Genomic DNA, 26940 nt, shown 5'->3' with positions numbered 1-26940 from the left:
GATGGTCACAAATTTGCATAGAAGCACATTATTCCTTACAGTCAATTTTTCATGGATGATGCTTCACTTTAAAATCATCTTCATGTTCTGATTCGAGGGGGGATTCGAGCTACCGGGGTTTGTTCCTCTCTTCTTGATATTTTGGACAAGACTCCCTTAAGTGCTTCTAGGAAATCCGTAGAGGATCTTGAAGGGAAGATTGTCTTATATCAGGAAAAGAGGAGAATAGGCTGCAGGCGAAGAATGCTTGGTTACAGGAGGAGCTTGCCTGACTTCAGGAGAGGAAAAAGAAATTGATGGGCCAATGTGCCATGGCTGCGAGGTTGAAGGAGAAGGTGGAGCAGAATTATGTTAGGGTTTTTTCTGAGAATCTTGATCTACAGAGGCAATTGGAGTTGAATCGGGAGGCTTATCAGGACCTGGAGGACTCGATTGTCGAGAGCTCGAAGGAGGCCTTCAGGGTGTTCAAGGAACAAGTCAGGGTTATCACTCCTGACTTGGACCTGTCACCTCTCCATCCGGACAAAGTCGTCATTGATAGGGAAATTATCTCTCCTCCTCATCTTGAAACCGATTCTGAGCTAAAGACTCGTGGGCAATGAATTGTTGAGTCTCCTCCTTGTGAGGTGGAGCAACAGGAGGAATTCCTATCGAGTTCTTCTGAATTTCTGACTCCTACCGCCGAAGAGATCCCTTCAACCCGTCCGACTTCTGCAGCAGACCCAAGTTCTACTCCTCTCGATGACTCCAACCCTTTCTTTGGTTCCTAATGATTTCAGCTACTAGGTCCCGGCTTGTGGCCCCTTTTTGAACAATTTATTTTTTACATGTTTGTTGGTGGTGGTTTCCTGACATTGTGACCTTTTTTGTGGTCATTAATAAAAGTTATTTTCTTGGTTGTTCCTTGATAAACCGCTATTTTACGGTATATCTTGTGCTTACTTTAGTGGATTTTATCCATTATTCTCACACTTATTCATTGAATTCGCATGTTTTACATTTTTCTTCCTAATTTTGTGCTTTGATAGAAAACATGCTTCTTTGGCCTTAAATTTGCTAATTTTAATCCTCTCTTATTACCATTCGATGCCTTAATATGTGTGTTAAGTGATTTCAGGGTTTATAGTGCAGGAATGGCTTAGAGGATGGAAAGGAAGCATGCAAAAGTGGAAGGAATGAAAGAAATTGAAGGAATTGCAAAGCTGTCAAGCCTAAACTCTTCGTACTAAATCAGACATAACTTGAGCTACAGAGGTACGAATGAGGCGGTTTCAGTTGCATTGGAAAGCTAACATCCGGGGCTTCGAAATGATATACAATTTACCATAGTTGCCTTGCTGTTAGGCGATGCTTACACGTGGATAGTGTGGCAGACAAGCGACGCGTACGCGTGGGCGACGCGTACGTGTGATGGAGCCACGTGCTGTACGTATCAGAAATCATCGAGGGTGGTTTCTGGGTTGTTTTTGGCCCATTTTCAAGCTCAAAAATATAGATTAGAGGTTGGGAGTAAAGCAGAATCAAGGAGACACTTCTCATTATTCACACTTTAGGTTTTAGGTCTTAGTTTTATTCCTTTCCAATTTTTGAATTCTATCTTATTTCAATTTAGTTTCTCTTCTACTTTTAATTGCTCTAGAATTCTAGTTTATTTATTTTCCTTGTTGATTACTTCATGTTGCCAATTTAGTTTATGAATTCTCATGTTAGATTTGATTTTCCTTTTTATGCAATTTGAGGAATTTCATGCTTATTGCTTCTTCCCTTATTTGTTATCATTGATTTTGCAATTATTGGTTTTAGATTTTACATTCTCTTATTGCTTTTCTATGCTTTTATTTTGTGCCTTCCAAGTGTTTGATAAAATGCTTGGGAGGATTTCAAATTAGCTTTTTATGTTCTTAGCTTAGATTGAGTAATTGGAGACTCTTGAATTGTCAAGGTCTCTTGTTGGTTGGTGATTGAAACTTACTAGTTGATTTGAATTCCACTAAAGCTAGTCTTTCCTTAGGAGTTGACTAGGACTTGAGGAATCAAATTGATTTATCCACTTGACTTTCCTTCATAGTTAGAGGTTAACTAAGTGAAAGAAAAAGGCAATTACCATCACAATTGATAATGACAATTAGGATAAGACTTCTAATTATCAATCCTTGCTAAGAGCTTTTCTTAGTTTTAGTTTATTTTATTATTGTTCATATCCTGGGTCGAGCTGTCCGACCCGGGATGTTCTACAGACAAAGCGACCGACCTCTTCAGGTCAGGACAATCCGACCTCTTCTCAAAGAACTCGGCCAAGTCACGAGAAAGCCCAAACAAAGGGCCCAAATAGAGGAACACCTCCCAGATCCTAAGGTAGCCCAAGCCTACAAGAGAAGGGCGGTTCTCTTGAAGATAAGATGACCTCACTTGAAGATAAGATAAAGATAAGATAAGATAACTAACTTATCTTAACCACAGGAGGCCACGTCTTACCATTATAAATACACTGGAGCACCTAGGTATAACTCATATTCTGATCCTACTCAATACCTACTTAATACCCTTGCTAACTTAAGCATCGGAGTCCCTTGCAGGTACCCCCCACCCTCCGGGGACGAAGGATCAGCAGCACTTTCAGTCCCACAAGTCGGACACACCAGCTCCGGCCGCTATACACCTGACGGACACGTCGGCTCCGACCAACACAAAAGATCTCGACCGAGATCGACCTACAGTTTCAGGTAACCCACGGAACATTGGCGCCGTTGCCGGGGAACCTGGAAGTCATCCCAACACCATGGCGGACAACCATGACAACGACCACGACTCAGGTTTGGAAGATAGAACACCGCACAAGAACATGGATGCTATACTTCAAGATACTCCGGATTCCAATGGAGACAAAAATTTATCAAATCCGGGGGTGATAGAAGCACTTCAAGATCGATTAAAGTAACTTGAGAAAGAAGCCCAACATCAACGCGAAAAAGAAGAGGATCTACGTCAGGAGATAAGGCGGCGCCGAGAATTAGAAGATAAGCTTATGAAACTCGAAGCTGATCTCAAAACTAAAGCTACTCGATCCACCCCAGAGGATAGCTCTCACAAAGATCAAGATCCATTCACCAGGAAAATTATGAAGACCAAAATTCCAAAAGATTTCAAACTTCCGGATATGATTCTATATGACGGCACCTCGGACCCCAACCACCATCTCAGCAACTTCAGAAGTAGGATGTACCTCACTGACGCCTCAGATGCAGTTCACTGTAAAGCCTTTCCAACAACTCTTACCAAGACAGCCATTAGATGGTTCGACAACCTACCTCCAAAATCCATCTCGAGTTTTGACAACCTGGCCAAAAAGTTCCTGGCCAGATTTTCCATACAAAAGGACAAAGCCAAACACGCACCCAGCCTACTAGGAATCAAGCAAGAAGATCAGGAGAGTCTTCGTAACTACATGGAAAGATTCAACAAAACATGCATGGACATACAAAGTCTACCAACAGAAGCTGCCATCATGGGCCTCATAAATGGCCTACGAGAAGGACCATTTAGCCAATCTATATCAAAGAAGTCCCTAGCATCCCTAGACGAAGTACAAGAACAGGCGCATAAGTACATTAACATGGAGGAGAATTCTCGACTTGGGGAAGCCTCGAGGTTCGGTTCTGCCTACCGAGATAAAGATAAAGAATCCAAGAAGAGGGAAGATCGCTCCGGGAAAAAAATCAAAAAATATCATAACTACACCCCTCTTAGGGTATCTGGTGCGCGAAATTGTGAACAATACTTTTCACAACTCTCATAATCCCCGGTCATGAACCCCAAAAACTTGGTAGCTCAATACCATGGCATTACACAACTTCGCACAACTAACCAGCAAGTGCACTGGGTCGTCCAAGTAATAAACCTTACGCGAGTAAGGGTCGATCCCACAGAGATTGTTAGTATGAAGCAAGCTATGGTCATCTTGTAAATCTTAGTCAGGCAGACTCAAATGGATATGATGATGAACGAAAATAACACAAAGATAAAGATAGAGGTACTTATGTAATTCATTGGTAGGAACTTCAGATAAGCGCATGAAGATGCCTTCCCTTCCGTCTCTCTGCTTTCCTACTGTCTTCATCCAATCCTTCTTATTCCTTTCCATGGCAAGCTTGTGTAGGGTTTCACCGTTGTCAACGGCTACCTCCCATCCTCTCAGTGAAAACGATTGCATATGCTCTGTCACAGCACGCGGAATTCAGCTGTCGGTTCTCGGTCAGGCCGGAATAGAATCCATCGATTCTTTTGCGTCTGTCACTAACGCCCCGCCCGCTAGGAGTTTGAAGCACGTCACAGTCATTCAATCATTGAATCCTACTCAGAATACCACAGACAAGGTTAGACCTTCCGGATTCTCTTGAATGCCGCCATCAGTTCTTGCCTATACCACGAAGATTCCGGTTAAAGAATCCAAGAGATATTCACTAGAGCCTTGGTTGCTTGTAGAACAAAAGTGGTTGTCAGTCACCTTGTTCATGGGTGAGAATGATGATGAGTGTCACGGATCATCAAATTCATCAAGTTGAAGAACAAGTGATATCTTAGAACAAGAACAAGCGAAATTGAATAGAAGAACAATAGTAATTGCATTAATACTCGAGGTACAGCAGAGCTCCACACCTTAATCTATGGTGTGTAGAAACTCCATCGTTGAAAATACATAAGAACAAGGTCTAGGCATGGCCGTGAGGCCAGCCTCCCAATGATCTAAGAACTAGATGTCCAAAGATGATCAAAGGATCTAAAATAATCCCAAAAGATGAAAATACAATAGTAAAAGGTCCTACTTATAGAAAACTAGTAGCCTAAGGTTTACAAAAATGAGTAAATGACATAAAAATCCACTTCTGGGCCCACTTGGTGTGTGCTTGGGCTGAGCAATGAAGCATTTTCGTGTAGAGACTCTTCTTGGAGTTAAACGCCAGCTTTAGTGCCAGTTTGGGCGTTTAACTCCCATTTGGGTGCCAGTTCCGGCGTTTAACGCTGGAATTCCTGAGGGTGACTTTGAACGCCGGTTTGGGCCATCAAATCTTGGGCAAAGTATGAATTATCATATATTGCTGGAAAGCCCAGGATGTCTACTTTCCAACGCCGTGGAGAGCGCGCCAATTGGGCTTCTGTAGCTCCAGAAAATCCACTTCGAGTGCAGGGAGGTCAGAATCCAACAGCATCTGCAGTCCTTTTCAGTCTCTGCATCAGATTTTTGCTCAGGTCCCTCAATTTCAGTCAGAAAATACCAAAAATCACAGAAAAACACAAAAACTCATAGTAAAGTCCAGAAAAGTGAATTTTAACTAAAAACTAATAAAAATATACTAAAAACTAACTATATCATACTAAAAACATACTAAAAACAATGCCAAAAAGCGTACAAATTATCCGCTCATCACAACACCAAACTTAAATTGTTGCTTGTCCTCAAGCAACTAAAAATCAAATAAGATAAAAAGAAGAGAATATGCAATGAATCCCAAAAACATCTGTGAAGATCAGTATTAATTAGATGAGCGGGGCTTTTAGCTTTTTGCCTCTGAACAGTTTTGGCATCTCACTCTATCCTTTGAAATTCAGAATGATTGGCTTCTTTAGGAACTTAGAATCCAGATAGTGTTAATGATTCTCCTAGTAAAGTATGATGATTCTTGAACATAGCTACTTTTTGAGTCTTGGCCGTGGCCCAAAGGACTCTGTCTTCCAGTATTACCACCGGATACATACATGCCACAGACACATAATTGGGTGAACCTTTTCAGATTGTGACTCAGCTTTGCTAAAGTCCCCAACTAGAGGTGTCCAGGGTTCTTAAGCACACTCTTATTGCCTTGGATCACAACTTTATTTCTTTCTTTTTCTTTCTTTCTTTTTCGTTTTCTTTCTTTTTTTTTTCATTGCTTTTTCTTGCTTCAAGAATCATTTTTATGATTTTTCAGATCCTCAGTAACATGTCTCCTTTTTCATCATTCTTTCAAGAGCCAACATTCATGAACCACAAATTCAAGATACATATGCACTGTTTAAGCATACATTCAGAAAACAAAAATATTGCCACCACATCAAAATAATTAAACTGTTATAAAATTCAAGATTCATGCAATTCTTTCCTTTTCAATTAAGCACGTTTTTTTTTCAAGAAAGGTGATGGATTAATAGGACATTCATAACTTTAAGGCATAGACACTAAGACACTAATGATCACAAGACACAAACATGGATAAACATAAGCACTAAAATTCGAAAAACAGAAGAATAAAGAACAAGGAAATCAAGGAACGGGTCCACCTTAGTGATGGCGGCTCTTTCTTCCTTTTGAAGATCCTATGGAGTGCTTGAGCTCCTCAATGTCTCTTCCTTGTCTTTGTTGCTCCTCTCTCATGATTCTTTGATCTTCTCTAATTTCATGGAGGATGATGGAATGTTCTTGATGCTCCACCCTTAGTTGTCCCATGTTGGAACTCAATTCTCCTAGGGAGGTGTTTAGTTGCTCCCAATAGTTTTGTGGAGGAAAGTGCATCCCTTGAGGCATCTCAGGGATCTCATGATGAGTGGGGTCTCTTGTGTGCTCCATCCTCTTCTTAGTGATGGGCTTGTCCTCATCAATAGGGGTGTCTCCCTCTATGTCAACTCCAACTGAATAACAGAGGTGACAAATGAGATGAGGGAAGGCTAACCTTGCCAAGGTAGAGGACTTGTCCGCCACCTTATAGAGTTCTTGGGCTATAACCTCATGAACTTCTATTTCTTCTCCAATCATGATGCTATGGATCATGATAGCCCGGTCTATGGTAACTTCGGACCGGTTGCTAGTGGGAATGATTGAGCATTGTATAAACTCTAACCATCCTCTAGCCACGGGTTTGAGGTCATGCCTTCTCAATTAAACCGACTTTCCTCTTGAATCTCTCTTCCATTGGGCGCCCTCTTCACATATGACTGTGAGGACTTGGTCCAACCTTTGATCAAAGTTGACCCTTCTAGTGTAAGGATGTTCATCTCCTTGCATCATAGGCAAGTTGAACGCCACCCTCACACTTTCCGGACTAAAATCCAAGTATTTCTCCCGAACCATAGTAAGATAATTCTTTGGATTCGGGTTCACACTTTGGTCATGGTTCTTGGTGATCCATGCATTGGCATAGAACTCTTGAACCATCAAGATTCCGACTTGTTGAATGGGGTTGGTAAGAACTTCCCAACCTCTTCTTCGGATCTCATGTCGGATCTCCGGATATTCACCCTTTTTGAGTGAAAAAGGGACCTCGGGGATCACCTTCTTCAAGGCCACAACTTCATAGAAGTGGTCTTGATGCACCCTTGAGATGAATCTTTCCATCTCCCATGACTCGGAGGTGGAAGCTTTTGCCTTCCCTTTCCTCTTTCTAGAGGTTTCTTTGGCCTTAGATGCCATAAATGGTTATGGAAAAACAAAAAGCAATGCTTTTACCACACCAAACTTAAAATGTTTGCTCGTTCTCGAGCAAAAGAAGAAAGAAGAGAGTAGAAGAAGAAGAAATGATGGGAAAGGGAATAGCTTTAATTTTCGGCCAAAGGAGAGAGAGATGGTGTTTAAGGTGTGTGAAAATGAAGGAGTGAAGGAGGGTTTATATAGGAGAGGTGGAGTGAGGTAGGTGGGGTTTTATGAAGGATGGATGTGAGTGGTGAAGAGAAAGATGGGATTTGATAGGTGAGGGGTTTTTGGGGAAGAGGTGTTGAGGTGATTGGTGAATGAGGGAGAGAGTGGTAGGGTAGGTGGGGATCCTGTGGGGTCCACAGATCCTGAGGTGTCAAGGAAAAGTCATCCCTGCACCAAATGGCAAGCAAAATCACGTTTTGTGCCATTTCTGGCGTTAAACGCCGGGCTGGTGCCCATTTCTGGCGTTTAACGCCAGCTTCTTGCCCCTTTCTGGCGTTTAACGCCAGTCTGGTGCCCCTTTCTGGCGTTAAACACCAAGAATGGTGCCAGACTGGGCGTTAAACGCCCAACAGCTAACCTCACTGGCGTTTAAACGCCAGTAGGTGCGTCCTCTAGGGTGTGCTGTTTTTCTTCCTGTTTTTCGTTCTGTTTTTGCTTTTTTCATTGATTTTGTGACTTCTTATGATCATCAACCTACAAAAAAAAGAAAATAACAAAATAAAATAGATAAAATATAACATTGGGTTGCCTCCCAACAAGCGCTTCTTTAATGTCAGTAGCTTGACAGAGGACTCTCATGGAGCCTCACAGATACTCAGAGCCATGTTGGAACCTCCCAACACCAAACTTAGAGTTTGAATGTGGGGGTTCAACACCAAACTTAGAGTTTGGTTGTGGCCTCCCAACACCAAACTTAGAGTTTGACTGTGGGGGCTCTGTTTGGCTCTGTTTTGAGAGAAGCTCTTCATGCTTCCTCTCCATGATGACAGAGGGATATCCTTGAGCCTTAAACACCAAGGATTCTTCATTCACTTGAATGATCAACTCTCCTCTATCAACATCAATCACAGCCTTTGCTGTGGCTAGGAAGGGTCTGCCAAGGATGATGGATTCATCCATGCACTTCCCAGTCTCTAGGACTATGAAATCAGTAGGGATGTAATGGTATTCAACTTTAACCAGAACATCCTCTACAAGTCCATTGGCTTGTTTTCTTGAGTTGTCTGCCATCTCTAGTGAGATTTTTGCAGCTTGCACCTCAGAGATCCCTAACTTCTCCATTACAGAGAGAGGCATGAGGTTTACACTTGACCCTAAGTCACACAAGGCCCTCTTGAAGGTCATGGTGCCTATGGTACAAGGTATTGAAAACTTCCCAGGATCCTGTCTCTTTTGAGGCAGTTCCTGCCTAGACAAGTCATCCAGTTCTTTGGTGAGCAAAGGGGGTTCATCCTCCCAAGTCTCATTTCCAAATAACTTGTCATTCAGCTTCATGATTGCTCCAAGGTATTTAGCAACTTGCTCCTCAGTGACATACTCATCCTCTTCAGAGGAAGAATACTCATCAGAGCTCATGAATGGCAGAAGTAAGTCCAATGGAATCTCTATGGTCTCAGTTTGAGCCTCAGATTCCCATGGTTCCTCATTGGGGAACTCATTGGAGGCCAGTGGACGTCCAGTGAGGCCTTCCTCAGTGGCGTTCACTGCCTCTTCTTCCTCCCAAAATTCGGCCACGTTGATGGCCTTGCACTCTCCTTTTGGATTTTCTTCTGTATTGCTTGGGAGAGTACTAGGAGGGAGTTCAGTAATTTTCTTGCTCAGCTGACCCACTTGTCCTTCCAAATTTCTGATGGAAGACCTTGTTTCAGTTATGAAACTTTGAGTGGTTTTGATTAGATCAGAGACCATGGTTGCTAAGTCAGAGGTATTCTGCTTAGAGCTCTCTGTCTGTTGCTGAGAAGATGATGGAAAAGGTTTGCTATTGCTAAACCTGTTTCTTCCACCATTATTGTTATTGAAACCTTGTTGAGGTCTCTGTTGATCCTTCCATGAAAGATTTGGATGATTCCTCCATGAAGGATTATAGGTGTTTCCATAGGGTTCTCCCATGTAATTCACCTCTTCTATTGAAGGGTTCTCAGGATCATAAGCTTCTTGCTCAGATGAAGCTTCCTTAGTACTGCTTGGTGCATTTTGCATTCCAGACAGACTTTGAGAAATCATATTGACTTGTTGAGTCAATATTTTATTCTGAGCCAATATGGCATTCAGAGTGTCAATCTCAAGAACTCCTTTCTTCTGACTAGTCCCATTGTTCACAGGATTTCTTTCAGAAGTGTACATGAATTGGTTATTTGCAACCATTTCAATCAGTTCTTGAGCTTCAGTAGGCGTCTTCTTCAGATGAAGAGATCCTCCTGCAGAGCTATCCAAAGACATCTTGGATAGTTCAGAGAGACCATCATAGAAAATTCCTATGGTGCTCCATTCAGAAAGCATGTCAGAGGGACATTTTCTGATTAATTGTTTGTATCTTTCCCAAGCTTCATAGAGGGATTCTCCTTCCTTCTGTCTGAAGGTTTGGACTTCCACTCTAAGCTTACTCAATTTTTGAGGTGGAAAGAACTTTGCCAAGAAGGCATTGACTAGCTTTTCCCAAGAGTCCAGGCTTTCTTTAGGTTGAGAGTCCAACCATGTTCTAGCTCTGTCTCTTACAGCAAAAGGGAATAGCATAAGTCTGTAGACCTCAGGGTCAACCCCATTAGTCTTGACAGTGTCACAGATTTGCAAGAACTCAGCTAAGAACTGATGAGGATCTTCCAATAGAAGTCCATGGAACTTGCAATTCTGTTGCATTAGAGAAACTAATTGAGGCTTAAGCTCAAAGTTGTTTGCTCCAATGGCAGGGATAGAGATGCTTCTCCCATAGAAATCGGGAGTAGGTGCAGTAAAGTCACCCAGCACCTTCCTTGCATTGTTGGCATTGTTGTTGTTTTCGGCTGCCATGTGTTCTTTTTCTTTGAAGAATTCGTTCAGGTCCTCTAAAGAGAGTTGTGCTTTGGCTTCTCTTAGCTTTCTCTTCAAGGTCCTTTCAGGTTCAGGATCAGCCTCAACAAGAATGTTTTTGTCTTTGCTCCTGCTCATAAGAAAGAGAAGAGAACAAGAAATGTGGAATCCTCTATGTCACAGTATAGAGATTCCTTGAAGTGTCAGAGGAAAAGAAGAGTAGAAGACAGAAGTAGAAAATTCGAACTTATCAAAGAAGATGGAGTTCGAATTTTGCATTAAGGAATAGTGTTAGTCCATAAATAGAAGGATGTGAGAAGAAGGGAAGTAATTTTCGAAAATTAAGTAGAAATTTTGAAAACATTTTTGAAAAACATTACTTAATTTTCGAAAATGAAAGTGGGAAAGAAGTAAAGTGATTTTTGAAAAAGATTTGAAATTAAAAATCAAAGGGATTTGATTGAAAACTATTTTGAAAAAAAAAAGATGTGGTTAAGAAAATATGATTGGTTTTTTTTTTAAAAAATGTGATTGAGAAGATATGATTTGAACAACATTTTAAAAAGATTTGATTTTGAAAATTAAAAACTTGACTAACAAGAAAAGATATGATTCAAACATTAAACCTTTCTCAACAGAAAAGGCAACATACTTGAAATGTTTGAATCAAATCATTAATTGATAGTAAGTATCTTTGAAAAAGGAAAGAAATTGATTTTGAAAAGGATTTGATTGAAAAATTGATTTGAAAAAGATTTGATTTTGAAAAGATTTGAAAACTTAAAAAAATTGCAAAAAAAAAAACAGAATCTTCCCCCTCTAGCCATCCTGGCGTTAAACGCCCAAAACTATACCTCTTTGGGCGTTAAACGCCCAACCAGGTACCCTGGCTGGCGTTTAAACGCCAGTCTGTCCTTCTTCACTGGGCGTTTTGAACACCCAGCTTTTTTGTGCAATTCCTCTGCTGTATGTTCTGAATCTTCAATTCTCTGTATTATTGACTTGAAAAGACACAAATTAAAAATATTTTTGGATTTTTAATAATAAGGAATAATCAAAATGCAACTAAAATCAAACAATGCATGCAAGACACCAAACTTAGCAGTTTGTATACTACTGACACTAATGAGAATGCATATGAGACACACAAAACACTCAAGTCAATTGAATTTAAAGATCAGAGCACGAAAAATCATCAAGAATTACTTGAAGATCCTTAAGACACATGAATGAATGCATGCAATAAGAACAGAAACATGCAATTGACACCAAACTTAACATGAGACACTAGACTCAAACAAGAAACATTTTTGGATTTTTGTAGTTTTGTAATTTTTTTTTTGTGTTTTTCGAAAATTAAGTGGAAAAAGATATCAAAATTCTTAATGAGAATTCCAGGAATCAGTGCAATGCTAGTCTAAGACTCCCGTCCAGGAATTAGACATGGCTTCACAGCCAGCCAAGCTTCCAAAGAAAGCTTCGGTCCAAAACACTAGACATGACCAATGGCCAGCCAAGCCTTAGCAGATCACTGCTCCAAAAGCAAGATTGATAAAAATCAACAAGCTCTTGTGATGATAAGTTGAAATCTCGGTCCAATGAGATTAGACATGGCTTCTCAGCCAGCCAGATTTCAACAAATCATCATGAAACTCTAGAATTCATCTTCAAGAATTTCGAAAAAAAAAATACCTAATCTAAGCAACAAGATGAACCGTCAGTTGTCCAAACTTGAACAATCCCCGGCAACGGCGCCAAAAACTTGGTGCTTGTTGCCGGATCTTGGCACTGATGTTACCAAAAGCTTGCTCAAAACTTGAACAATCCTCGGCAACGGCGCCAAAAACTTGGTGCGCGAAATTGTGAACAATATTTTTCACAACTCTCATAATCCCCGGTCATGAACCCCAAAAACTTGGTAGCTCAATGATGAGCGGATAATTTATGCACTTTTTGGCATTGTTTTTAGTATGTTTTTGGTATGATATAGTTAGTTTTTAGTATATTTTTATTAGTTTTTAGTTAAAATTCACTTTTCTGGACTTTACTATGAGTTTGTGTGTTTTTCTGTGATTTCAGGTATTTTCTGGCTGAAATTGAGGGACCTGAGCAAAAATCTGATTCAGAGACCAAAAAGGACTGCAGATGCTGTTGGATTCTGACTTCCCTGCACTCGAAGTAGATTTTCTGGAGCTACAGAAGCCCAATTGGCGCGCTCTCAACGGCGTTGGAAAGTAGACATCCTGGGCTTTCCAGCAATATATGATAGTTCATACTTTGCCCAAGATTTGATGGCCCAAACCGGCGTTCAAAGTCACCCTCAGGAATCCCAGCGTTAAACGCTGGAACTGGCACCCAAATGGGAGTTAAACGCCCAAACTGGCACTAAAGCTGGCGTTTAACTCCAAGAAGAGTCTCTACACGAAAATGCTTCATTGCTCAGTCCAAGCACACACCAAGTGGGCCCGGAAGTGGATTTTTATGTCATTTACTCATCTCTGTAAACCTTAGGCTACTAGTTCTCTATAAGTAGGACCTTTTACTATTGTATTTGTAGACTTTGGTAGCTATCTTCATTTTTATGCTATCTTAGATCACTGGGAGGCTGGCCTCACGGCCATGCCTAGACCTTATGCTTATGTATTTTCAACGGTGGAGTTTCTACACACCATAGATTAATGTGTGGAGCTCTGCTGTACCTCGAGTATTAATGCAATTACTATTGTTCTTCCATTCAATTCCGCTTGTTCTTGTTCTAAGATATCACTTGTTCTTCAACTTGATGAATGTGATGATCCGTGACACTCATCATCATTCTCACCCAAGAACAAGGTGACTGACAACCACTCTTGTTCTACAAGCGATCAAGGCTCTAGTGAATATCTCTTGGATTCCTGATTGCACGATGCATGGTTGATCGCCTGACAACCGAGTGCTCGTCTGACAAATGAGCCAACCATTCCGTGAGATCAGAGTCTTCGTGGTATATGCGAGAACTGATGGCGGCATTCAAGAGAATCCGGAAGGTCTAACCTTGTCTGTGGTGTTCTGAGTAGGATTCAATGACTGAATGACTGTGACGTGCTTCAAACTCCTGAAGGCGGGGCGTTAGTGACAGACGCAAAAGAATCACTGGATTCTATTCCGGCCTGATTGAGAACCGACAGATGAATTCCGCTATGCTGTGACAGAGCATATGCAATCGCTTTCACTGAGAGGATGGGAGGTAGCCACTGACAACGGTGAAACCCTTGCTTAAGCTTGCCATGGAAAGGAGTAAGAAGGATTGGATGAAGACAGTAGGAAAGCAGAGAGACGGAAGGGAAGGCATCTTCATGCGCTTATCTGAAGTTCCTACCAATGAATTACATAAGTATCTCTATCTTTACCTTTGTGTTATTTTCGTTCATCACCATTATCATTTGAGTTTGCCTGACTAAGACTTACAAGATGACCATAGCTTGCTTCAATACTAACAATCTCCGTGGGATCGACCCTTACTCGCGTAAGGTTTATTACTTGGACGACCCAGTGCACTTGCTGGTTAGTTGTGCGAAGTTGTGTAATGCCATGGTATTGAGCCACCAAGTTTTTGGGGTTCATGTCCGGGGATTATGAGAGTTGTGAAAAGTATTGTTCACAATTTCGCGCACCACTCAATACCATGGCATTACACAACTTCGCACAACTAACCAGCAAGTGCACTGGGTCGTCCAAGTAATAAACCTTACGCGAGTAAGGGTCGATCCCACGGAGATTGTTAGTATGAAGCAAGCTATGGTCATCTTGTAAATCTTAGTCAGGCAGACTCAAATGGATATGATGATGAACGAAAATAACACAAAGATAAAGATAGAGGTACTTATGTAATTTATTGGTAGGAACTTCAGATAAGCGCATGAAGATGCCTTCCCTTCCGTCTCTCTGCTTTCCTACTGTCTTCATCCAATCCTTCTTATTCCTTTCCATGGCAAGCTTGTGTAGGGTTTCACCGTTGTCAACGGCTACCTCCCATCCTCTCAGTGAAAACGATTGCATATGCTCTGTCACAGCACGCGGAATTCAGCTGTCGGTTCTCGGTCAGGCCGGAATAGAATCCATCGATTCTTTTGCGTCTGTCACTAACGCCCCGCCCACTAGGAGTTTGAAGCACGTCACAGTCATTCAATCATTGAATCCTACTCAGAATACCACAGACAAGGTTAGACCTTCCGGATTCTCTTGAATGCCGCCATCAGTTCTAGCCTATACCACGAAGATTCCGGTTAAAGAATCCAAGAGATATTCACTAGAGCCTTGGTTGCTTGTAGAACAAAAGTGGTTGTCAGTCACCTTGTTCATGGGTGAGAATGATGATGAGTGTCACGGATCATCACATTCATCAAGTTGAAGAACAAGTGATATCTTAGAACAAGAACAAGCGGAATTGAATAGAAGAACAATAGTAATTGCATTAATACTCGAGGTACAGCAGAGCTCCACACCTTAATCTATGGTGTGTAGAAACTCCACCGTTGAAAATACATAAGAACAAGGTCTAGGCATGGCCGTGAGGCCAGCCTCCCAATGATCTAAGAACTAGATGTCCAAAGATGATCAAAGGATCTAAAATAATCCCAAAAGATGAAAATACAATAGTAAAAGGTCCTACTTATAGAAAACTAGTAGCCTAAGATTTACAGAAATGAGTAAATGACATAAAAATCCACTTCTGGGCCCACTTGGTGTGTGCTTGGGCTGAGCAATGAAGCATTTTCGTGTAGAGACTCTTCTTGGAGTTAAACGCCAGCTTTAGTGCCAGTTTGGGCGTTTAACTCCCATTTGGGTGCCAGTTCCGGCGTTTAACGCTGGAATTCCTGAGGGTGACTTTGAACGCCGGTTTGGGCCATCAAATCTTGGGCAAAGTATGGACTATCATATATTGCTGGAAAGCCCAGGATGTCTACTTTCCAAAGCCGTTGAGAGCGCGCCAATTGGGCTTCTGTAACTCCAGAAAATCCACTTCGAGTGCAGGGAGGTCAGAATCCAACAGCATCTGCAGTCCTTTTCAGTCTCTGCATCAGATTTTTGCTCAGGTCCCTCAATTTCAGCCAGAAAATACCTGAAATCACAGAAAAACACACAAACTCATAGTAAAGTCCAGAAAAGTGAATTTTAACTAAAAACTAATAAAAATATACTAAAAACTAACTATATCATACTAAAAACATACTAAAAACAATGCCAAAAAGCGTACAAATTATCCGCTCATCACAACACCAAACTTAAATTGTTGCTTGTCCTCAAGCAACTAAAAATCAAATAAGATAAAAAGAAGAGAATATGCAATGAATCCCAAAAACATCTATGAAGATCAGTATTAATTAGATGAGCGGGGCTTTTAGCTTTTTGCCTCTGAACAGTTTTGGCATCTCACTCTATCCTTTGAAATTCAGAATGATTGGCTTCTTTAGGAACTTAGAATCCAGATAGTGTTAATGATTCTCCTAGTAAAGTATGATGATTCTTGAACATAGCTACTTTTTGAGTCTTGGCCGTGGCCCAAAGCACTCTGTCTTCCAGTATTACCACTGGATACATACATGCCACAGACACATAATTGGGTGAACCTTTTCAGATTGTGACTCAGCTTTGCTAAAGTCCCCAACTAGAGGTGTCCAGGGTTCTTAAGCATACTCTTATTGCCTTGGATCACAACTTTATTTCTTTCTTTTCTCTTCTTTTTTTCGTTTTCTTCTTTTTTTTTTCTTTTCGATTTTTTTTTCATAGCTTTTTCTTGCTTCAAGAATCATTTATATGATTTTTCAGATCCTCAGTAACATGTCTCCTTTTTCATCATTCTTTCAAGAGCCAACATTCATGAACCACAAATTCAAGATACATATGCATTGTTTAAGCATACATTCAGAAAACAAAAATATTGCCACCACATCATAATAATTAAACTGTTATAAAATTCAAAATTCATGCAATTCTTTCTTTTTCAATTAAGCACGTTTTTATTTAAGAGAGGTGATGGATTCATAGGACATTCATAACTTTAAGGCATAGACACTAAGACACTAATGATCACAAGACACAAACATAGATAAACATAAGCATAAAATTCGAAAAACAGAAGAATAAAGAACAAGGAAATCAAAGAACGGGTCCACCTTAGTGATGGCGGCTCTTTCTTCCTCTTGAAGATCCTATGGAGTGCTTGAGCTCCTCAATGTCTCTTCCTTGTCTTTGTTGCTCCTCTCTCATGATTCTTTGATCTTCTCTAATTTCATGGAGGATGATGGAGTGTTCTTGGTGCTCCACCCTTAGTTGTCCCATGTTGGAACTCAATTCTCCTAGGGAGGTGTTTAGTTGCTCCCAATAGTTTTGTGGAGGAAAGTGCATCCCTTGAGGAATCTCAGGGATCTCATGATGAGTGGGGTCTCTTGTGTGCTCCATCCTCTTCTTAGTGATGGGCTTGTCCTCATCAATAGGGGTGTCTCCCTCTATGTCAACTGCAACTGAATAACAGAGGTGACAAATGAGATGAGGGAAGGCTAACCTTGCCAAGGTAGAGGACTTGTCCGCCACCTTATAGAGTTCTTGGGCTATAACCTCATGAACTTCTATTTCTTCTCCAATTATGATGCTATGGATCATGATAGCCCGGTCTATGGTAACTTCGGACCGGTTGCTAGTGGGAATGATTGAGCATTGTATAAACTCTAACCATCCTCTAGCCACGGGTTTGAGGTCATGCCTTCTCAATTGAACCGGCTTTCCTCTTGAATCTCTCTTCCATTGGGCGCCCTCTTCACATATGATTGTGAGGACTTGGTCCAACCTTTGATCAAAGTTGACCCTTCTAGTGTAAGGATGTTCATCTCCTTGCATCATAGGCAAGTTGAACGCCACCCTCACACTTTCCGGACTAAAATCCAAGTATTTCCCCCGAACCATAGTAAGATAATTCTTTGGATTCGGGTTCACACTTTGGTCATGGTTCTTGGTGATCCATGCATTGGCATAGAACTCTTGAACCATCAAGATTCCGACTTGTTGAATGGGGTTGGTAAGAACTTCCCAACCTCTTCTTCGGATCTCATGTCGGATCTCCGGATATTCACCCTTTTTGAGTGAAAAAGGGACCTCGGGGATCACCTTCTTCAAGGCCACAACTTCATAGAAGTGGTCTTGATGCACCCTTGAGATGAATCTTTCCATCTCCCATGACTCGGAGGTGGAAGCTTTTGCCTTCCCTTTCCTCTTTCTAGAGGTTTCTCCGGCCTTGGATGCCATAAATGGTTATGGAAAAACAAAAAGCAATGCTTTTACCACACCAAACTTAAAATGTTTGCTCGTCCTCGAGCAAAAGAAGAAAGAAGAGAGTAGAAGAAGAAGAAATGATGGGAAAGGGAATGGCTTTAATTTTCGGCCAAGAAGGGGAGAAGTGGTGTGTATGTTGTGTGAAAATGAAGGAGTGAAGGAGGGTTTATATAGGAGAGGGAGAGAGGGATGTTCGGCCATTTGAGGGTGGGTTTGGGTGGAAAAGTGGTTTGAATTTGAATGGTGGGGGTAGGTGGGGTTTTATGAAGGATGGATGTGAGTGGTAAAGAGAAAGATGGGATTTGATAGGTGAAGGGTTTTTGGGGAAGAGGTGTTGAGGTGATTGGTGAATGGGTGAAGAAGAGAGAGAGAGTGGTAGGGTAGGTGGGGATCCTGTGGGGTCCACAGATCCTGAGGTGTCAAGAAAAAGTCATCCCTGCACCAAATGGCATTCAAAATCACGTTTTGAGCCATTTCTGGCGTTAAACGCCGGGCTGGTGCCCATTTCTGGCGTTTAACGCCAGCTTCTTGCCCATTTCTGGCGTTTAACGCCAGTCTGGTGCCCTTTTCTGGCGTTAAACGCCCAGAATGGTGCCAGACTGGGCGTTAAACGCCCAACAGCTAACCTCACTGGCGTTTAAATGCTAGTAGGTGCGTCCTCCAGGGTGTGCTGTTTTTCTTCCTGTTTTTCATTCTGTTTTTGCTTTTTTCATTGATTTTGTGACTTCTTATGATCATCAACCTACAAAAGACATAAAATAACAAAAGAAAAAAGTTAATTATAAAACATTGGGTTGCCTCCCAACAAGCGCTTCTTTAATGTCAGTAGCTTGACAGAGGACTCTCATGGAGCCTCAGAATTGCTCAGAGCCATGTTGGAACCTCCCAACACCAAACTTAGAGTTTGACTGTGGGGGCTCTGTTTGGCTCTGTTTTGAGAGAAGCTCTTCATGCTTCCTCTCCATGATGACAGAGGGGTGTCCTTGGGCCTTAAACACCAAGGATTCTTCATTCACTTGAATGATCAACTCTCCTCTATCAACATCAATCACAGCCTTTGCTGTGGCTAGGAAGGGTCTGCCAAGGATGATGGATTCATCCATGCACTTCCCAGTCTCTAGGACTATGAAATCAGTAGGGATGTAATAGTCTTCAACTTTAACCAGAACATCCTCTACAAGTCCATGGGCTTGTTTTCTTGAGTTGTCTGCCATCTCTAGTGAGATTCTTGCAGCTTGAACCTCAGAGATCCCTAACTTCTCCATTACAGAGAGAGGCATGAGGTTTACACTTGACCCTAAGTCACACAAGGCCTTCTTGAAGGTCATGGTGCCTATGGTACAAGGTATTGAAAACTTCCCAGGGTCCTGTCTCTTTTGAGGCAGTTTCTGCCTAGACAAGTCATCCAGTTCTTTGGTGAGCAAAGGGGATTCATCCTCCCAAGTCTCATTTCCAAATAACTTGTCATTCAGCTTCATGATTGCTCCAAGGTATTTAGCAACTTGCTCCTCAGTGACATACTCATCCTCTTCAGAGGAAGAATACTCATCAGAGCTCATGAATGGCAGAAGTAAGTCCAATGGAATCTCTATGGTCTCAGTTTGAGCCTCAGATTCCCATGGTTCCTCATTGGGGAACTCATTGGAGGCCAGTGGACGTCCAGTGAGGCCTTCCTCAGTGGCGTTCACTGCCTCTTCTTCCTCCCAAAATTCGGCCATGTTGATGGCCTTGCACTCTCCTTTTGGATTTTCTTCTGTATTGCTTGGGAGAGTACTAGGAGGGAGTTCAGTAATTTTCTTGCTCAGCTGACCCACTTGTCCTTCCAAATTTCTGATGGAAGACCTTGTTTCAGTCATGAAACTTTGAGTGGTTTTGATTAGATCAGAGACCATGGTTGTTAAGTCAGAGGTATTCTGCTTAGAGCTCTCTGTCTGTTGCTGAGAAGATGATGGAAAAGGTTTGCTATTGCTAAACCTGTTTCTTCCACCATTATTGTTATTGAAACCTTGTTGAGGTCTCTGTTGATCCTTCCATGAAAGATTTGGATGATTCCTCCATGAAGGATTATAGGTGTTTCCATAGGGTTCTCCCATGTAATTCACCTCTTCTATTGAAGGGTTCTCAGGATCATAAGCTTCTTCCTCAGATGAAGCTTCCTTAGTACTGCTTGGTGCATTTTGCATTCCAGACAGACTTTGAGAAATCACATTGACTTGTTGCGTCAATATTTTATTCTGAGCCAATATGGCATTCAGAGTGTCAATCTCAAGAACTCCTTTCTTCTGACTAGTCCCATTGTTCACAGGATTTCTTTCAGAAGTGTACATGAATTGGTTATTTGCAACCATTTCAATCAGTTCTTGAGCTTCAGTAGGCGTCTTCTTCAGATGAAGAGATCCTCCAGAAGAGCTATCCAAAGACATCTTGGATAATTCAGAGACACCATCATAGAAAATACCTATGATGCTCCATTCAGAAAGCATATCAGAGGGACACTTTCTGATTAATTGTTTGTATCTTTCCCAAGCTTCATAGAGGGATTCTCCTTCCTTCTGTCTGAAGGTTTGGACTTCCACTCTAAGCTTAGTCAATTTTTGAGGTGGAAAGAACTTTGCCAAGAAGGCATTGACTAGCTTTTCCCAAGAGTCCAGGCTTTCTTTAGGTTGAGAGTCTAACCATGTTCTAGCTCTGTCTCTTACAGCAAAAGGGAATAGCATAAGTCTGTAGACCTCAGGGTCAACCCCATTAGTCTTGACAGTGTCACAGATTTGCAAGAACTCAGCTAAGAACTGATGAGGATCTTCCAATGGAAGTCCATGGAACTTGCAATTCTGTTGCATTAGAGAAACTAATTGAGGCTTAAGCTCAAAGTTGTTTGCTCCAATGGCAGGGATAGAGATGCTTCTCCCATAGAAATCGGGAGTAGGTGCAGTAAAGTCACCCAGCACCTTCCTTGCATTGTTGGCATTGTTGTTGTTTTCGGCTGCCATGTGTTCTTTTTCTTTGAAGAATTCGGTCAGGTCCTCTAAAGAGAGTTGTGCTTTGGCTTCTCTTAGCTTTCTCTTCAAGGTCCTTTCAGGTTCAGGATCAGCCTCAACAAGAATGTTTTTGTCTTTGCTCCTGCTCATAAGAAAGAGAAGAGAACAAGAAATGTGGAATCCTCTATGTCACAGTATAGAGATTCCTTGAAGTGTCAGAGGAAAAGAAGAGTAGAAGACAGAAGTAGAAAATTCGAACTTATCAAAGAAGATGGAGTTCGAATTTTGCATTAAGGAATAGTGTTAGTCCATAAATAGAAGGATGTGAGAAGAAGGGAAGTACTTTTCGAAAATTAAGTAGAAATTTTGAAAACATTTTTGAAAAACATTACTTAGTTTTCGAAAATGAAAGTGGGAAAGAAGTAAAGTGATTTTTGAAAAAGATTTGAAATTAAAAATCAAAGGGATTTGATTGAAAACTATTTTAAAAAAAAAGATGTGGTTAAGAAAATATGATTGGTTTTTTTTAAAAAAAAAGTGTGATTGAGAAGATATGATTTGAAAAACATTTTAAAAAGATTTGATTTTGAAAATTAAAAACTTGACTAACAAGAAAAGATATGATTCAAACATTAAACCTTTCTCAACAGAAAAGGCAACATACTTGAAATGTTTGAATCAAATCATTAATTGATAGTAAGTAAGGAAAGAAATTGATTTTGAAAAGGATTTGATTGAAAAATTGATTTGAAAAAGATTTGATTTTGAAAAGATTTGAAAACTTAAAAAAATTGCAAAAAAAAAACAAAATCTTCCCCCTCTAGCCATCCTGGCGTTAAACGCCCAGAATGGTGCACATTCTGGCGTTTAACGCCCAAAACTATACCTCTTTGGGCGTTAAACGCCCAACCAGGTACCCTGGCTGGCGTTTAAACGCCAGTCTGTCCTTCTTCACTGGGCGTTTTGAACGCCCAGCTTTTTTGTGCAATTCCTCTGCTGTATGTTTTGAATCTTCAATTCTCTGTATTATTGACTTGAAAAGACACAAATTAAAAATATTTTTGGATTTTTAATAATAAGGAATAATCAAAATGCAACTAAAATCAAACAATGCATGCAAGACACCAAACTTAGCAGTTTGTATACTACTGACACTAATGAGAATGCATATGAGACACACAAAACACTCAAGTCAATTGAATTTAAAGATCAGAGCACGAAAAATCATCAAGAATTACTTGAAGATCCTTAAGACACATGAATGAATGCATGCAATAAGAACAGAAACATGCAATTGACACCAAACTTAACATGAGACACTAGACTCAAACAAGAAACATTTATGGATTTTTGTAATTTTGTAATTTTTTTTTTGTGTTTTTCGAAAATTAAGTGGAAAAAGATATCAAAATTCTTAATGAGAATTCCAGGAATCAGTGCAATGCTAGTCTAAGACTCCGGTTCAGGAATTAGACATGGCTTCACAGCCAGCCAAGCTTCCAAAGAAAGCTTCGGTCCAAAACACTAGACATGACCAATGGCCAGCTAAGCCTTAGCAGATCACTGCTCCAAAAGCAAGATTGATAAAAATCAACAAGCTCTTGTGATGATAAGTTGAAATCTCGGTCCAATGAGATTAGACATGGCTTCTCAGCCAGCCAGATTTCAACAAATCATCATGAAACTCTAGAATTCATCTTCAAGAATTTCGAAAAAAAAATACCTAATCTAAGCAACAAGATGAACCGTCAGTTGTCCAAACTTGAACAATCCCCGGCAACGGCGCCAAAAACTTGGTGCGCGAAATTGTGAACAATACTTTTCAGAACTCTCATAATCCCCGGTCATGAACCCCAAAAACTTGGTAGCTCAATACCATGGCATTACACAACTTCGCACAACTAACCAGCAAGTGCACTGGGTCGTCCAAGTAATAAACCTTACGCGAGTAAGGGTCGATCCCACGGAGATTGTTAGTATGAAGCAAGCTATGGTCATCTTGTAAATCTTAGTCAGGCAGACTCAAATGGATATGATGATGAACGAAAATAACACAAAGATAAAGATAGAGGTACTTATGTAATTCATTGGTAGGAACTTCAGATAAGCGCATGAAGATGCCTTCCCTTCCGTCTCTCTGCTTTCCTACTGTCTTCATCCAATCCTTCTTATTCCTTTCCATGGCAAGCTTGTGTAGGGTTTCACCGTTGTCAATGGCTACCTCCTATCCTCTCGGTGAAAACGATTGCATATGCTCTGTCACAGCACGCGGAATTCAGCTGTCGGTTCTCGGTCAGGCCGGAATAGAATCCATCGATTCTTTTGCGTCTGTCACTAACGCCCCGCCCGCTAGGAGTTTGAAGCACGTCACAGTCATTCAATCATTGAATCCTACTCAGAATACCACAGACAAGGTTAGACCTTCCAGATTCTCTTGAATGTCGCCATCAGTTCTTGCCTATACCACGAAGATTCCGGTTAAAGAATCCAAGAGATATTCACTAGAGCCTTGGTTGCTTGTAGAACAAAAGTGGTTGTCAGTCACCTTGTTCATGGGTGAGAATGATGATGAGTGTCACGGATCATCACATTCATCAAAGTGAAGAACAAGTGATATCTTAGAACAAGAACAAGCGGAATTGAATAGAAGAACAATAGTAAATGCATTAATACTCGAGGTACAGCAGAGCTCCACACCTTAATCTATGGTGTGTAGAAGCTCCACCGTTGAAAATACATAAGAACAAGGTCTAGGCATGGCCGTGAGGCCAGCCTCCCAATGATCTAAGATAGCATAAAAATGAAGATAGCTACCCAAGTCTCTATCATGATCTAAGAACTAGATGTCCAAAGATGATCAAAGAATCTAAAATAATCCAAAGATTGAAAATACAATAGTAAAAGGTCCTACTTATAGAAAACTAGTAGCCTAAGGTTTACAAAGATGAGTAAATGACATAAAAATCCACTTCCGGGCCCACTTGGTGTGTGCTTGGGCTGAGCAATGAAGCATTTTCGTGTAGAGACTCTTCTTGGAGTTAAACGCCAGCTTTAGTGCCAGTTTGGGCGTTTAACTCCCATTTGGGTGCCAGTTCCGGCGTTTAACGCTGGAATTCCTGAGGGTGATTTTGAACGCCGGTTTGGGCCATCAAATCTTGGGAAAAGTATGGACTATCATATATTGCTGGAAAGCTCAGGATGTCTACTTTCCAACGCCGTTGAGAGCGCGCCAATTGGGCTTCTGTAGCTCCAGAAAATCCACTTCGAGTGCAGGGAGGTCAGAATCCAACAGCATCTGCAGTCCTTTTCAGTCTCTGAATCAGATTTTTGCTCAGGTCCCTCAATTTCAGCCAGAAAATACCTGAAATCACAGAAAAACACACAAACTCATAGTAAAGTCTAGAAAAGTGAATTTTAACTAAAAACTAATAAAAATATACTAGAAACTAATTATATCATACTAAAAACATACTAAAAACAATGCCAAAAAGCGTACAAATTATCCGCTCATCAAGGAATCTCCAAATCATCCCGCAAGCGACACCTCAAAGAAGTATACCATGTTGAAGGAAAGAAGGAGACGCCAGACATCCCAGCAATCACATTTACCAAAGAAGATGCATCCAGAATCATCTCAGGACACGACGACCCCATGGTCATCACAATCATATTGGCAAACGCCAACCTCCACCGTACATTAACTAACCAAGGAAGTTCTGCCGACATCTTATTCAAAACCGCCTTCGACAAGCTCGGCTTAGAAGAAAAAGAGCTAAGAGCATACCCGAACAGCCTGCTCGGACTTGGGGATACCCCAGTACGGCCACTGGGATACGTATCGTTACATACAACCTTTAGAAAGGGGAACCAATCCAGAACACTCAAGATAGATTATATCGTGGTCGACGTAAGCTCAGCCTACAATGCATTAATAGGTCGGACAACGTTAAATCAACTCGGCGCAATAGTTTCAACTCGACATCTATGTATGAAATTCCCAACTGCAGAAGGGATAGCTACAATAAAAGCAGATCAAAAGATGGCGTGTCGCTGTTATAACGAAAGTCTAAACCTCCGAGGTGAAGGAGGAGAGTTCCACACAATCGAACTCGGTGGAGTTCAGAGACGAGAAAAACTCCGCCCACAACCCGAAGGAGAAATAGAAAGAGTCCAGATCGGGGATACCTCAGATAAAACAACTAATATTGGCACAATCGCAAAGGAATCACTAATACGGTTCCTACGAGATAATGTTGATCTCTTTGCATAGAAAGCTACCGACATGCCAGGCATAGATCCTGAACTAATGAGCCACAAGTTGGCAGTCTACCTGGGATCCCGGCCGGTATAACAAAGACGAAGAAAACTCGGGTCAGAACGGTCTCAAGCTGTAGAAGAACAAGTACAAGCACTACTAGAGGCAGGGTTCATAAGAGAAGTTAAATACCCACTATGGCTAGCAAACGTCGTCTTGGTGAGAAAGTCAAATGGGAAGTGGCGAATGTGCACCGACTACACCGACCTCAACAAAGCCTGCCCAAAAGACCCTTATCCACTCCCAAGCATCGACGCTCTAGTAGATGCCTCATCGGGATATAAGTATCTCTCGTTCATGGTCGCATACTCAGGGTACAACCAAATCCCAATGTATCCACCGGATCAAGAAAAAACCTCGTTTCTCACACCACAAGCAAATTATTGTTACATCGTAATGCCTTTCGGCCTTAAGAACGCGGGAGCCACTTATCAAAGGCTAATGAATAAATTCTTCTCGGACCACATCAGAAAAATCATGGAGGTCTATGTGGATGACATGTTGATAAAGACACAAAGAGAAGAGACATTACTAACCGACTTAGTTCAAGTGTTCGACACCATACGGAAGCACGGCATGCGACTCAACCCGGCTAAATGCACCTTCGCAGTGGAAGCAGGTAAATTCTTGGGCTTTATGCTCACACAAAGAGGAATCGAGGCAAATCCAGATAAATGCCAGGCCATACTCAACATGAAAAGCCCAACCTGCGTCAAAGAGGTGCAACAGCTCAATGGGAGATTGGCGACCTTGTCAAGATTCCTAGCAAGGTCAGCAATAAGATCCCTCTCCTTCTACGCTACCTTAAGGAAGGGAAAGAACTTCGAGTGGGCAACAGAATATGAACAAGCCTTCTGAGACTTCAAATAATTCTTGGGACAACCCCCTATCCTATCTCGACCACAAAAGGGAGAACCACTCATACTGTACCTCGCAGTAGGAAGTCGGGCAATAGCCTCAGCACTAATTAGAGAAGATGAAGGGGGACAACAACCCGTCTACTTCATTAGTAAAGCACTACAGGGGTCAGAGCTGAACTACCAGAAAATAGAGAAGTTTTCCTATGCTCTGATACTCGCATCCCGACGACTTCGCCCATACTTCCAAGCGCACACCATTAAAGTTCGGACCAACCAGCCCATAAAAGGGATATTGCAGAAAATAGATCTAGCAGGAAGAATCCTACAATGGGCAATCGAGTTATCCGAGTTCAACCTCTAATACGAGGCACGGACAGCCATCAAATCACAATACCTAGTCGACTTCATTGCAGAATTTACAGACACCACGGAAATTCCCATAGAGTGGAACATATACGTGGACGGTTCTTCGAATAAAACTGGAAGCGGTGCAGGTGTGATAATCGAAAGCAACCAAGGAACCCAACTTGAGCTTTCCCTGAAATTCGGATTCCCGGCCTCAAACAACCAAGCGGAATATGAAGCGTTATTAGCTGGTTTGAAGCTGGCTAGGGAAGTTGGAGCTCAGAAACTCAACATCTACAGTGACTCACAAGTTGTTACCTCGTAAATAACGGGAAGCTACCAAGCCAAAGATCCTACCATGAAAAAATATTTGGATAAAACCAAAGAACAGCTCGGACAACTCGGGGAATATAGGATCTGCCACATACCCCGCGAGCAAAATGCCCGAGCTGACACACTCTCAAAACTAGCCAGCACCAAACCAGGGGGCAAAAATAGAAGCCTCATCCAGGAAATGCTGCAGAACCCATCAATATCGGAAGAAGAAAAAATCCAAATCCTAGCCCTAACAGGTCAGGATCAAGGATGGATGACCCCCATAATTAACTACCTCAAAACAGAAGCGCTCCCCACAGATGAAAAGGAGGCAAAGAGGTTAAAAAGGGAGGCACGATACTACAC

The 26940-nt window shown here is 41.5% G+C and overlaps 2 non-coding genes across 2 annotated transcripts; both read left to right on the top strand.

The window, feature by feature from the left end:
• The first annotated feature begins 9940 nt into the window (after positions 1-9940).
• Positions 9941-10048, top strand: LOC112798926 (small nucleolar RNA R71). The gene has a single exon (XR_003200521.1). It is a non-coding gene; the product is annotated as a small nucleolar RNA R71 (small nucleolar RNA).
• Positions 10049-20238: 10190 nt separating this feature from the next.
• LOC112798590 (small nucleolar RNA R71) lies at positions 20239-20346 on the top strand. Its single transcript, XR_003200196.1, has one exon. It is a non-coding gene; the product is annotated as a small nucleolar RNA R71 (small nucleolar RNA).
• The last annotated feature ends 6594 nt before the right edge of the window (positions 20347-26940 follow it).

This window comes from Arachis hypogaea, chromosome 4, assembly GCF_003086295.3.
Source record: "Arachis hypogaea cultivar Tifrunner chromosome 4, arahy.Tifrunner.gnm2.J5K5, whole genome shotgun sequence".
Lineage (NCBI taxonomy): Eukaryota > Viridiplantae > Streptophyta > Magnoliopsida > Fabales > Fabaceae > Arachis > Arachis hypogaea.
The sequence above is the reverse complement of the archived record's forward strand: the minus strand, read 5'-3'. Positions and strand labels throughout refer to the sequence as shown.